We start from the raw sequence: 12,645 nt of genomic DNA, 5'->3' as shown, positions 1-12,645 counted from the left end.
ATCCAGGGAAAGAAGGGGGGAGGGGGAGGAGGGGAGAGAGAGAGAGAGAGAGAGAGAGAGAGAGAGAGAGAGAGAGAGAGGAGGGGTGAGAGAATAAGGGGGGAAGCCAAGGATAGAAAGGACCTGCCAAGGAGGTGAGAACCCCCCTCTCTGGGCCTCTTCCCATCATGAGATGCTAACTATCTGGTTTTTTCTTCTTGATCAGATACTAATTGTTTTCAGAAAGTCCTGTATTAGTCAGGAGAAGGGAGGTGTCAGGGCAAGTGGCCCCATCGCCAGGAGTATGGGAAAGGGGCAGAGTTCCGGTGACTGTTGAGGTTCTGAGGTTATGTAAATTAAAAAATAGTCACCTTAGCACAGATTATAGATTTACCCAGCACCTTCAAATAAATAAATTAAAAAAGCAAGAAATAGCATAAACGCCAGGGTTTACTTCAAATAATGCCTCTAGAGAAAGCTGGACCAATAAGCAGCTACGTTCCCATCCCAGCATTTCCAGGGACTCTAGTTTCTGTCCCAAGTCAGGACTTCCTCAGTGAGAGCAATGTCCAGGATGGGACCTTCCTCTACACTGTAACCTGGGATCTTAGCATTACCTGAGGGACTGAGAGTCAAGTGGCTTCCCTTCAGTGGTCACATGGCTAATATGTGTCTGAGGCAGGACTAGGGCCCAAGTATTCCTGGTTCAAGGCCAGCCAAGCGGTCATTCTTCTATACACCTCACAAGGAAAACAGATAAAGTTCTTCAACTCAGTTGGAACCAAACTTAATTTTTCTTTTTTTTTGGGGGGGGGTTACATTATCTGCCAGGCCTCAGTTTCCTTGCTTGTAAAAGAAGGGGGCTGGACTAGCTGCTTTCTAAGTTTCCTTCCAGGGCTGACATTTGATGACTCTGTGAACATTCTTTAGGCCTGGTGAGAACTGCATTATCACATGGCAGTTCTGGAATTTTCAAGGAGAGCAGAATGTGATGCTGGAAGGGTCCCAGAGGCAGCCTCTGGGACCCCAGAGATCATCAGGTTGGTGGCCTCCTAAAGGTCTGATGGTATTGTCAGTAATTTTTTTTCTTGGTAAGTATTTGGGGCATGGGAGTGAAAAGAAGGGAAGATGGGTTGAATGCACCTATTTCAATCAGGGTGAGGTTATAAGGGCTCTAAGGGCCATCAGGAAGAAGGTGGCTCCTATCTCAGAGGTAGGTCTGGGAGCAGTGGGGATGTTCTGGGCTACAATAGCTGGAGGGCAAGTGTAGCTAGATTAGCAAGAAGCCCTGAGATCTGATCTTTCAGGGAAGGTGGGTTGGAACCTATCTTTCCACTCTCAAAAGCTGGGGTCAAGCCCCACCCTCTGGGCCCTGTTATGGCTCCTACCTTGTAGATCACTAATCTAGAACAACTCCCCATCTCACAAATATGGAAAATGTAGCCTGAGAAAGAGGTTGGCAAGTACCAAGTCCCCCAACCAATAAATGGTAGAAGAGAGGCTAGAAGCTGACCCTCCTGATTTGGCCTTCCCACACCAGTTTGCCACAGAAGTGACAAGTCCTCAGTTTCCTCCTTTGTAAAGTGTGAAGATTGGTCTCAATGATCCCTATGTATCTAGCTCATCCATTTCTATATTATAGAATTGGAAAGGAGCTTGGAGGCTGCCTTCTGCAGGTCAAACCAAACATGAATCACTCTCCAACTGATGGTTGGACCTTTGGGGGGGGGAGAGAATTCTCAAATAACTCCCCCCACCCCCACCCCATCCCATTTTGGAACAAGTTGAATGGCTGGGAAGTCTGTCCTGACCTCCAGGTCCAAGACACCTCTGCTCCTCCTCCCATGGTTCCTGGGTCTGCCCTCTGGGGCACAGCAGAGTATATGACTACCCTTCCTGGAACATCTGGCACACCCTGCCCTCTCACCCTAATCCTCACCTTTCCAAACTTAATAGCCTAAGTTCCTTCAGTCAATCCTTTCAAACATGAGCTTGGTGCCCTAGCTGTCCGGGCTGCTCTCCTCTCAATATCCCTCAATTTATCCATCCTAAAATGAGGAAGGAAGGAGCAAGGAAGGGAGCGAAGTGGGGGGAGAAGGAAGAAAGGGAGGAATGAAGGAAGGAAGAACAGACACAGTCAACCAGGACATCAGAGATTATCACCTCCAACAGGTCTAGACACCTTCCTCAGCTGCCGTATCATATCCTCCACTGATTCATATAGCTTTGTAGTTCACTAACCCCCAAGATATTTCCCAGATGACCCTTTTCTTGCTGTGCCTCCTTAACCTTGAACTTGTGAGTTGATTGTGGGAGCCCCCAGTTTAGGGCTTTGCCTTTATTCTTCTAGATTCCATCTCCGGTAGGGCCTCCTAAGATCTTTTTGGATCCTGACTCGGAGCCCCTCTAGGGAACTAGTGATCTCCCTCACTCTGGGTCCTCTAGAAGTGGCTAAGCCTGCACCATCTAAGCTTTTATCTACTGGATCCACAGTATCTACACCTTTACCCAGCTCACTGATAAAAATATTGTACCCACTAGGCCAACCATCCCTGGCAGTTTTGGCTGGAGCCGGCGCTCTCACAGTTCAGGACCCCAACTGTGTCTCTCCTCTTGTCCATAAGGACAGCATGAGAGAAATGTGTGCTTTGCTGCAATTGAGGCAAGCTCCACCTCCAATGCTCCCCAGCTAGACCAGTTGGGAAAGCCTAGCACAAACGGAAGTGAAGAAGCCTGGAAGGTCAACTTCTGGATGAAGCTGGGCTGGCTCCCTCCAAGCCCACCTGCCTTTTCTTGACGTTCACTTCCCTTAATTGTCTACAACTGTGTTCGGAAGTGACTTCACACTCCCCGGACAATGGCTGGTGGACTTCACTCGATTCCCCTTTCTGGAAATTGAGACAATCGCTTTCCTTCTCCAGGGCTCCATTCTTGTGCCAAGATCACTAAGGATGGCGCAGTGGTGGCACCTGTGAGGCTTCCCAGGGCTTCCATAGGTGGTTCACCTATGCTCCTCCTCCTCCTCCTCAGCTCCTGAATTCTCTCCCTCGTCCCTACCTGGGTATTTCCCTGTCCAGCACAGGTCTTGTCTCTGATCTCAGTTCCCAGCAGCCCTTCCCCCTTTCTCTGAGTCACTATTCCTCCAGTATCACTTTTGGAAACCATCCTTCCCAGGCCTAGCTCTTCTGGCTCTTGATATGACCTTGTGCTTCACCTGGATCTGGCCCTCTAGCCACCTTCCTTACACACCTTTTTATGTCTAGGCTGGTGGGGGAATTCCTCACCCAGCCCCATTGGCCTCTTTGGATAACGCCTCCTTTTCCTCCATTGTTTCCCTCTGTGTCTTCAGAATTTCATTCTGGACAATTTCCTATCCATCCTGAACTAATAGAATTCTTTCTCTGAAGCTTCCCCATATCCAGGATGCATTTCAGATTAAGCCTGTCTTCTTTTACCTTCTTTATCAGATTCTGAGCTAGAATGATCTCTTCCTACCAACATTCAAGGCAATTCAATCAGCCTTCAGTATGTGCCTCCTATGGTCTCTCCAGGTACTGTTCTAGGTGTGAGGGACACAAGGACACATAAGGAGTCTGCATCCTTTTGGAAGAAAGACAACATGAATGCAGAGATAAGTAAATGAAAAATAAATGCGAAGAAATCTGGGGATATATATATAGAGAGAGATCTGACAAGTAGAGGTCACATGGTGGGAATGACCATTGCAAAGACTTGGATGTTCTAAAAAGTGAAGGGACACACCCAGCTTATAAAAAGACATCTGGAAGAAATTCTGATCATCTTCATCCTTTAACATCAGGGCCTTTCTGCTGAGAACCAGATCCAGGGAAGAATTTCCCCTGTCAGTTCTAATTCTTTCTGAAAGATGAAACTAAGTAAAATCAGGAAATTATTAGCTGCTGTTTTGAATAGCTAGTAAGCTAACTGTGGTCTGTCCATCCCTCCTCACTGGTTCTTTTCCTGTTCATGCAGTCACACATCTCATCTTAACAAATAAAAGTGATAGTGTCAAATTCTTTTCCTAACATTAGGGTCTCTTGTTCATCTAGCTTGTAATCTACACATTGGGCATTTTTTGTAGGGAAACCTGAGGCCACAGATGTTATTACTGTTCCTTTCTTGATTTTTCTCCTGGGAATATCAGGAAATCTTTCCTGCCATTCATTCTCCTGAGCTGCAATCACTTCCCACATGTATGTAGTTCAGTGCATGAGCACAGGAAGTTTTCCCCTTCCCCTTTTTCAATTTTCGATTTGTCTTTTTTGATTAGATTTTTTCAAGACCCTATGACACAAAAAGTAGGATGGATGGATGTGAGGACAGTGCCCTGTAGAAACTGTCAAGACAGCAGTTGGGAATTACAGTGAGGTCACCTTTCTAACCCATTTCCTTTCTTCACATTTCTTATCATGTCAGCGGTACCATCCAAAATGCTGAATCCTTTTGAAACGTAGTCAATAAAATGACCAAAGACCAAATGGGAGTTTTGCTTCCTGTATATATGAGCACATGCACATATGAGCAGAGCAATATCATGAAACCTCTAGTGCACCCTTCCTCTGATGAGTCAACACAGAGAAGGCAAACCTGGGCTCTGAAAGTCTTGCCATTAGGCTGCAGACTCTGGTAAATGGAGAGCTGCACTCTATGTCTGCCATCCAAGGCCAGAGACTCCCAGAACCATGAGACTTGAAGGGCCTTCAATAACCATCCTGTCCAAATTGCATAAAAAAAAATCTACCATAACATCCTCAACAGTGGCTTAAGACTGGCTAAGATTCTTGTCCTTGAAGGAAGACAAATCATCCTCAAAGAGGTCTTTCTATTACAGTGGCATTCCTCTCATCTGGCCCCTCCCTGTAGCCTCTCCCTCAGATACTACACAATTATTTCCATCATAAGACTTAGATCTACCACTTGTCACTCCAGCCCCTCTCCCATACTTTTCCCAGTCTCCAAACTATACACTCATTCTTCCTTCTAAAGGGCTAAAAAAAAAAGCAAAGAAATGATCTAATCTGACTTGAAGATTTCCAAACAGATAGAAACCAGCACCTCCCAAGGCAGTCCCATTCCCATTTTTGGACAGCTTTCATTGTTGGAAAGGTTTTTCAGACATGCTAAGATCAGTCTGCTGGTGATGAATTTTCAATTTGATAAGCATTTTTACTATATTTACTCTGTGTGTGAACCTGAGTAAGTCACTTTCCCTACTTGCCTCAGTTTCCTCAACTGTAAAATGGGGATAATAATGAGACCTATCTCAAAGGGTTGCTGTCAATTGTGAGATAATCTTTGTAAGCACTTATCACGGAATAAGGTTATATAAGCGCTCAGACCCTTCCTTTCCTTTCTTTATGGATCAGTCACAGAACCAGGCACTGGATTAAACAAAGACAAAGAAAACATTTATGCTCTCTATGTGTTTACATTCTCCAGGAGGGAAAACAACTTACACACAGATCAGTATATACAACAGAGAAAATACAAAACAATTTGAGAGGCAGGGTAGAGTGGGCAGGGCGGTTTCCTCACTTAACATCTGGGAGAGAACAGGTGGGGTCTCCAGGAGGTGGCACCTGGGCTGTAGGATTCTATGCCATGGCGATTAAGAGAGATTGGGGTCACAGCAATTTCTGAAACTACTTGAAAGGATGTAAAGACAGTCAAAATCTGGGCTGGTAAGAGGAGCAAAACCACTAATGAAAATCCTTGAAATCTGACAATCTGTTTCTTCAAAGGGCTGCCTCTAAACAATTATTTTTAAAATGTGAATTTCTCAACCACTAACCTGAGGCCAACCCACCTAGCATATGGATAATTAACAGACATTTCGCAATTTTTTAAAATGTTGGCAAACGCAAAGATGTGCTGTGGTTGGGCAGGCAACCATATGACAATAACATTTTCTATTTTGAGAATCTCAGGTGATAATCCTTGGCAGGAGGCAATGCTGTGAAATCAGTGAAGGGCACAATTATCAGAACCATTGTTCCCCTGAGTTTCTTTCTGACTGGTATTTTCTCTACCAAGCTTTTCATATATCTGTGTTTGTGCCTTCTCGTCCTTCAAAGAAAAACCAGGAGTTGAATGACAAAGGAAGTCAAGTCCTGGCTAAGCTTTTGTATCTTCTCCAATACTTAGCAGAATATTTTACACACACAGCAGGTGCTTAATAAATGTTTTTTCTTTCATCTCTGAATGTTTCATTTTTTCCAATTACATGCAATGATAGTTTTCAATGCCTAATAAATGTTAACTGAATGGTGAATGAAAATGAATTATCGACAGGGCAGATTCATAAGCAGGATGACTAGTTGAAGACTGCTGAATGTTTCAAAAATTGAATACTAGAAGCATTTTTCAGCAGGAGACAGTAGCATTTTCAAGCATAGCTGAAAGGTATAGATCAACACAAATAAATGCTTGCTGAATGAAGCAATCAAAACACTTTGAGACCTCCATGAATTTCAGAGTCGACTAGGACCTTAGAATGGGATTGGTCCTTTAGCAGCTAAACTTAAGCCTGAAGAAGAAAAAGTGGCTGGCTCCAATGCCTCCATCGAGTGAGATCTTGAGCCAGGTGTGAAAATAGAAGTCTCTCCTTCAAACTATGATACCAATACAATAAAGTCAGAAAGAATGGTTAGACAACAAGGCAACAGTTCTTGCCAACTCTAAAGGTAATGGAGATGTTCAAATTCGAGAGGACACAAAGCAAAGTGTCTTAATATTCATGGAGGACAGACAATAAGATCTGGCTCTATCCAAATCCGTCCAACAGTTTTGTGCAGCATGGGAATCCTTCTCCAATGTTAATCAAACTGTCATCTTGGACTTGATTAATGTAAAATTATAGGCCAAGAAAAGAGGTCAAAGGCTGAGGTTAAATGCTTAAAACTCCTTCAGGATCTGACCAATTAACCAGGTTGAAATTTACCTCACTATATTACCATTCAACTTGCAGCTCTCCCTCTTTTCCCCAATAACATGAGAGATTTTGCTAAAACCGAGGTTTCCCTCCATTATTCTGGGGTGTCTTTTAGGCTAATTACCTTGCCAGAAAAGGATCCTGGATTAGTCTGGCATGGCCTGTTCTTGCCAGTGCCCTGCTGGTCCTTTGTGGTCACAACTGCTTTTTCTAGCTATTCTCTGATGATCCCTTTCATGTATATTTTAAATGGAAGTCAAACTCATGGTTTCTTAATTTCTCCCCTTGATGTTTGCCCTTCCTGGGGCTTTGGCCCCATTTGTATTCTCATCACTGACAGGGGCTCAGTCCTTATTTGGGCTGATGATGTGAACTCACCAAAGCTCTCTGACTGTCTAGAGGAGTTTCCAAATTGACTTCTCTTAAAAAAAAACTTCTCCTTTTATAACTCTGCAGATTTGCTTTTAACCTTCAGAATTTCATGCTTGACAGTCTGCCATCCTTTCTAGGATAATTTCCTTTACAGAACTTTGGTCCATGGAATAAACAAATGACAAATCTTTATGAGCTCTTCTGTGTTCAAAGTCCTCTGGATAAAAATAAAAACTAATTTAGCCTCTGCTTGTAAGAAGTTCAGTCTACTAAAAGGAAACAACACGACGACCCAGGGCTCTTCAGGATGCAGCAAAAGGGCAGGCAGCAGTTTTTGGGGGTTATGGGCCCAATGATGAGGTTCAGGGATCTATCTAGGTTGCAAGTAACTTCGGCTGGAGTGCAGAGAGGAGAAAGGGGTAAAAATATTCCCTCCCCAACCCTGAATGCATCTCATTATGCCTGGCTAGCCTCCCTTCCTCTACTCAAAAAATCTAAAATGGAGGGCTGACCTTGTTCCAAATTAGTGCTCTGAACCACTCCCTCCCCTGGCTTATTTCCTATCAGGTGATGTTTAAAGTATGAGTGGATGGTGACATCCTGATAGAACTATCATCTCATCCTCACACTTCCCTCTAAGGGTGCAGACTGCACCCTTCTAATCCCTTGCAGCTCTCGCCCAGTTCTTATGGTAGCCATCCACCCACCACCCTCATCATCATCCAAAATTCCATCAGCCTTGGAACTCACCCATCAGTATCCTGAGTCCCCTCTAACCTTCAGCAAAGAGTCCTTCCAAAGTCTCCATTTAAGGAGGGGGCCCAGGCCAGCAGCTCTTCACTCCCCCCCCCCCCATGTCCTTTGGACTTCCCTGTCCTTCCCTTGCAATAGGCCCCTTCCCTCTCACTAGTTTCCTTCCTCATTAGACAGTGAGCTCCTTGAGGGCAGATACTATCCTCTTTTTGTTTTATTTGATCCTCCAAAAGAGTCTAGTGTCCTGGCTTTTGGTAGGTTCTTAATGCTTGCTGACAGATCTTAGGAAGGAGTATCAATGGAGCAGGCAGGCCTTGGTCATAGGATTGACCAGTCTCCCTCCTCTTCCTTGGGATACTTTTTATGCCACTTTTTTTTGCAAGGCAGTGGGGTTAAGTGACTTGCCCAAGGTCACACAGCTAGGTAATTATTGTCTAAGGCTAGATTTGAACTCAGGTCCTCCTGACTCCAGGGCTGGTACTCTATCCACTGTGCCACCTAGCTGCCCCAGGTCACTTTTTATGAATAATTCTTCACTAGTAATATGCTGCACAGCCTGTTTACACTCACCATGTGATCTTTCACTGCCCTTTGGGTGAACTACAATTTGAATTCCCTGCAAACTATGGGATATCATGAGTCACAGACATAGAGCATCACTATTCTTGGTAGAAGGACGTGATTTTGCTTCAGGGAGATGTTTGGGATCGCAGGAAACACTGTAAAATTTCCCAAACTTAATCCCACCTACTCTCATCATCCTTTTCCATCATGAACCACATGTCAGTGGGCTGCATATAGCCAAGAGCAGTAGCATCAGCCCTATAGGTTGTTCACTCAACTGAACAGAGCTGTCCGAACAACAGACCTTCCACTTTGTCTTTCCAGTGTAGATGGTGAGGTTGAATGGTTTGGGTGGCTTAAAGAGGCTCTGTAATGGGCTGAGGTTTGGTGGAAAAACCACAGTGTCCCTCACAAACAAAAACATGTGGACACCTGGGTCTTCTTCCATCTGAACTCTGTGCTGACAATGGCTAACGCACACTTCTGAGTTTCATGCTACACTGAATAGTGTAAGTGGAGGATTGAATAAAGATATTTCTACTGTTAGATCTTTCAGGGAATCAGCTATGATTTTAATCTATGCTAGGATACACCTTCATGGTTATTCTCCTGATATTTTTTCAGAGTCCACACAGTAACTACAAAGAAACCCTGTATTCTTTGACTTTTTAAATAACTTTTTTTTATTTAAGGCAATGGGTTTAAAGTGACTTGCCCAAGGTGCTCTATCCACTGCATCACCTAGCTGCCCCCTTTCTTTGATTTTTTTAATCAACCATGTAACTGTAAAGACTATATCTACTCCAGAACATTCTATGCAAATGGCTACTTTTTCCTCTTCACAGTTATATCATGGAAACCCTTAGTATGTGTTATGTATAGATTATTCTCAGGAAGATTTCTGCAAACATAAGCTACCGACGCGTGGTCAGTGATTGATAATCTTTTCATCTTGGGGGAGGGTAGTAATAGTATCTGATTTTCCCTAAGTATTCGGGGTCCTCCCAGCTTTCAAATATGCTGAGAAGGATCCTTCAAAGTCTTGGTGTGGATGGACCTTCTTTGGGTCTGTCTGATCTAGCTTCCTGTCTGTTACTCTTTGCTCTGTATCTGTTTCCTTAAGGATTCTGATATTCAGAGTCTAAAATGGGAAGAGGGGTAGCTAGCTGAGTGATTCTGGGCAAGTCATTTAACCTGATTTGCCTCAGTTTATAAGATAAGGAGAATAAGAGGTCCTTCCTCCCAGAGTGGTTATAAGGATCAAATGAGAATGATTGTAAAGTGCTTAGCACAAAGTTAGTTATTCTATATTATTATTATTATTGCTTTTGTTTCAAATGCTGTGGCTCTATAGTTTGTTAGAGAGACCTTTTTCTTTGTCCTCTTCAAGTTTTATCCTTCAAGGCTGTGAGGATGGATTAATTTTGCTTTTATCTGTTCATCTTCCCCAGCCCCCTCTGGTTTCTGGATTCCTTTCCATATACTCTTTTTTTCTTTTTTTGTTCATTAATAGAATGTATTACTACCTTATATATAAATATAACATTTATATTACACACAAAAACCCAGAATTCTGACTATAACAAAATCAAGGATAGCATTATGGCTGACTGTCATATTGATCTCCCAGGGATATGAAACCCCTGAATATACTTCATTTTCCTGAGATATCCTACCATCACCCACTTAGAAATTATCACATTTCCATATGTTCTTACTGCATAATGACATTTCCTGCAACCTTCTTCTGAACATGACACATCCTTCTAGACCTACTTGGTGAATCTTTTCCCTTACCATTAAAAAAAAAATCTTTGCATCTTGATGCTGAGCATGCCTTCTCTGTAAAAAGAACTGAATAAAGGGGTCACTGTGTCTCATTTGTACAATGACAACCTTTGCGTCTTCACTCTAATCTATCATTCCCACAGCTCTCAGATGACCTGGTGAGACAAGACTACTCCTATGTTCAAAAGCCTTCACTGCTCAATTTTCTTAAGGAAAAATTTAATTTAAATGGGCCAAAGAGACAAACAACAAAATAATCCTTGCTCTTTGTAGCACACAGTCCATCAAAGAAGACAAAATATAAGTAAACTATTGCTGTTTCTCCTTCATTCTTGAAGAAGACCATGACATCAGGGAGGTGACGCCAGGACAAGTAAGTGAAGTCAGTTGAATGAGGGGGAGGGTGTGCTAAGTCTGGGGCCTCATTTTCACTTTGGGACCATCTGGGTCCAGTGATCAGAGAGGAATCAGGATGACTGGAGCCGGTACTGGATGTGAGGCAATCAGGGTGAGGTCTCTTGCCCAAGATTGCATAGTTAAGTATTACATGTCTGAGGCCCCATTTGAATGTGGGTCCTCTTGACTCCAGGGCCAGTGCTCTATTCACTGGGCCATCTAGCTGCTCCACCAAGTAAACCAGGGCGGTAGAAGAAGACCAACAAGAGATGCCTGGGATCAGACTGAGCACGCCGTACTCAATCCAAGGGATGATTCTGAAGTGGCAAAGCTGGGAGAGAAGCATGGAGATGCCCTCGAAAGCAATGGGCAAGTTTGGAGACTTGGGTTCCGATAAACTGGGTTTTGCATTCTGGGTTTGAATGGGCCTGGGCTCTCCTGCAGGGCCTTAGTGGCAAGGGGGGGTGGGGGTGGGGGTTGACACACCACCAGCTCCTGGGAGGCCCCCAACTGCCCTTTCCTCCAGCTGTGTCTCATCCAACCAGCCCAGGGGGCTGTCCCTGGATCCCCGGGCCCCCTCTCTGCCCAGCTGCTCCCCTTCTCCTGCCCCCACTCCACGGTGCCAGGCTCCTGAAGCTCAAGGCCGGTAGAAGGCGAGTGCCGGGGGGCTCAAGGGGCTCAGCCTCTGGGCTTCGTCAGTGGGTGGTCTACGGACACACACGTGCTCCCTGGCAGCATTTTCATGCCTGTTGTAAAGATGAGCAAAGCAAGGCTGGAAGGGGTTGGGGTCCCCAGGTTCCCTGCTGCAGCCCACTCTGGGCTGGCCCAGCCCCAGGGCCAGGAGAGAGCAGGTGGCCTCGGCAAGGTGACCCGGCATCACCGGGGAGGGAGATAGCTCAGGTCAGAAGCTGTCAACAGCTTCAAACGGCGCATGCGCAGACAGAGGTCACCGCGTTCGAGAAGTTATAGTCTCAGGCGCTTACCCGAATTAGCAGAGCGCATGCGCAAGCGGAGCTCAACGCGTTCAAGAACGCACGTAGCTAGCCCGGCAGCGAGCGTCCCTGACCTCGGGCGCATGCGCAATCTCGGGTTAAGACTTCCTGGCCACCGCCTCTCCTCTCAGTACGCCTGCGCACTGGAAGTTTTAGGGGGTGTGTCACGGGGGCCAGAGTCCACGAAGAGCGAGGCCCCCTAAGCCTTTTACGGCGCATGCCCAGTAGCGGGTTGAAGCATCGTCTCGAGGCGTCAGACCCCCACCTTCCCTTCCCGGCCACGGCGCTTGCGCAGCCGCACCAGGACCCGGAGAGGAGGTCCTGGCCCGCTCCCTCCCTCCCCCCACTCCAAGAGCAGGCCCGCACCCTCAGCGAGTGGCAGGCGGCCCCGGAGCGCCGCGGGCCACGGGCCGCCGAGGTACCTCAGCGCGCGCTCGCTCGCTCGCTCCTTCCACCGCCCGTCACGTCAGTCAGGCTCCGGCTGCGGCGGCTCCGGAGCCTCCTCCGCGGGATTCCGTCACCTGACGCGGGGGATGGGGCCTACGCGAAGGCCCTTCCGGTCCGCGCCGGAAGGGAACGGCGGGCACTGTGGGCGGGGACACCTCTGGCTAGACCACGGAGGTTCCGCCTGCCGGCGAGGCGCGGAGGGTGCGGAAGCGGGAACCGCTGGGGGCGGGGCTTAATACTAGAGCGGCAGGGATGGGCGGGGCCTCAGAGCCGGAAATGGCCGAGTTGGGAGGGGCCTCAGCGGGGATTGGCCCAGCCTGAAGGGCCTTGGCCCCGGGGAAGTCCAAGGTGGGCGGGGCCTCAGCTCCGGGGCTGGCGGGTGGGCGGGGCCTCAGCACCTGG

The 12,645-nt window shown here is 46.4% G+C and overlaps 1 protein-coding gene across 2 annotated transcripts in view; it reads right to left on the bottom strand.

Moving 5' to 3' along the window:
- RNF185 (ring finger protein 185) overlaps positions 1-12,338 on the bottom strand; it is a 30,790-nt gene extending 18,452 nt beyond the window's left edge. Inside the window, exon 1 of one of the 2 annotated variants that reach the window (XM_074206396.1) lies at positions 12,219-12,338. The gene's annotated coding sequence lies outside the window, so the exon portion shown is untranslated. Of the gene's footprint in view, positions 1-596; positions 11,377-12,218 lie in introns of those variants that run through there. The other variant, XM_074206397.1, reaches the window with a different exon arrangement.
- Positions 12,339-12,645: the final 307 nt, after the last annotated feature.

The sequence above is a fragment of the Macrotis lagotis genome, chromosome X, assembly GCF_037893015.1.
Source record: "Macrotis lagotis isolate mMagLag1 chromosome X, bilby.v1.9.chrom.fasta, whole genome shotgun sequence".
Lineage (NCBI taxonomy): Eukaryota > Metazoa > Chordata > Mammalia > Peramelemorphia > Peramelidae > Macrotis > Macrotis lagotis.
This window is presented reverse-complemented; position numbering and strand designations above follow the sequence as displayed.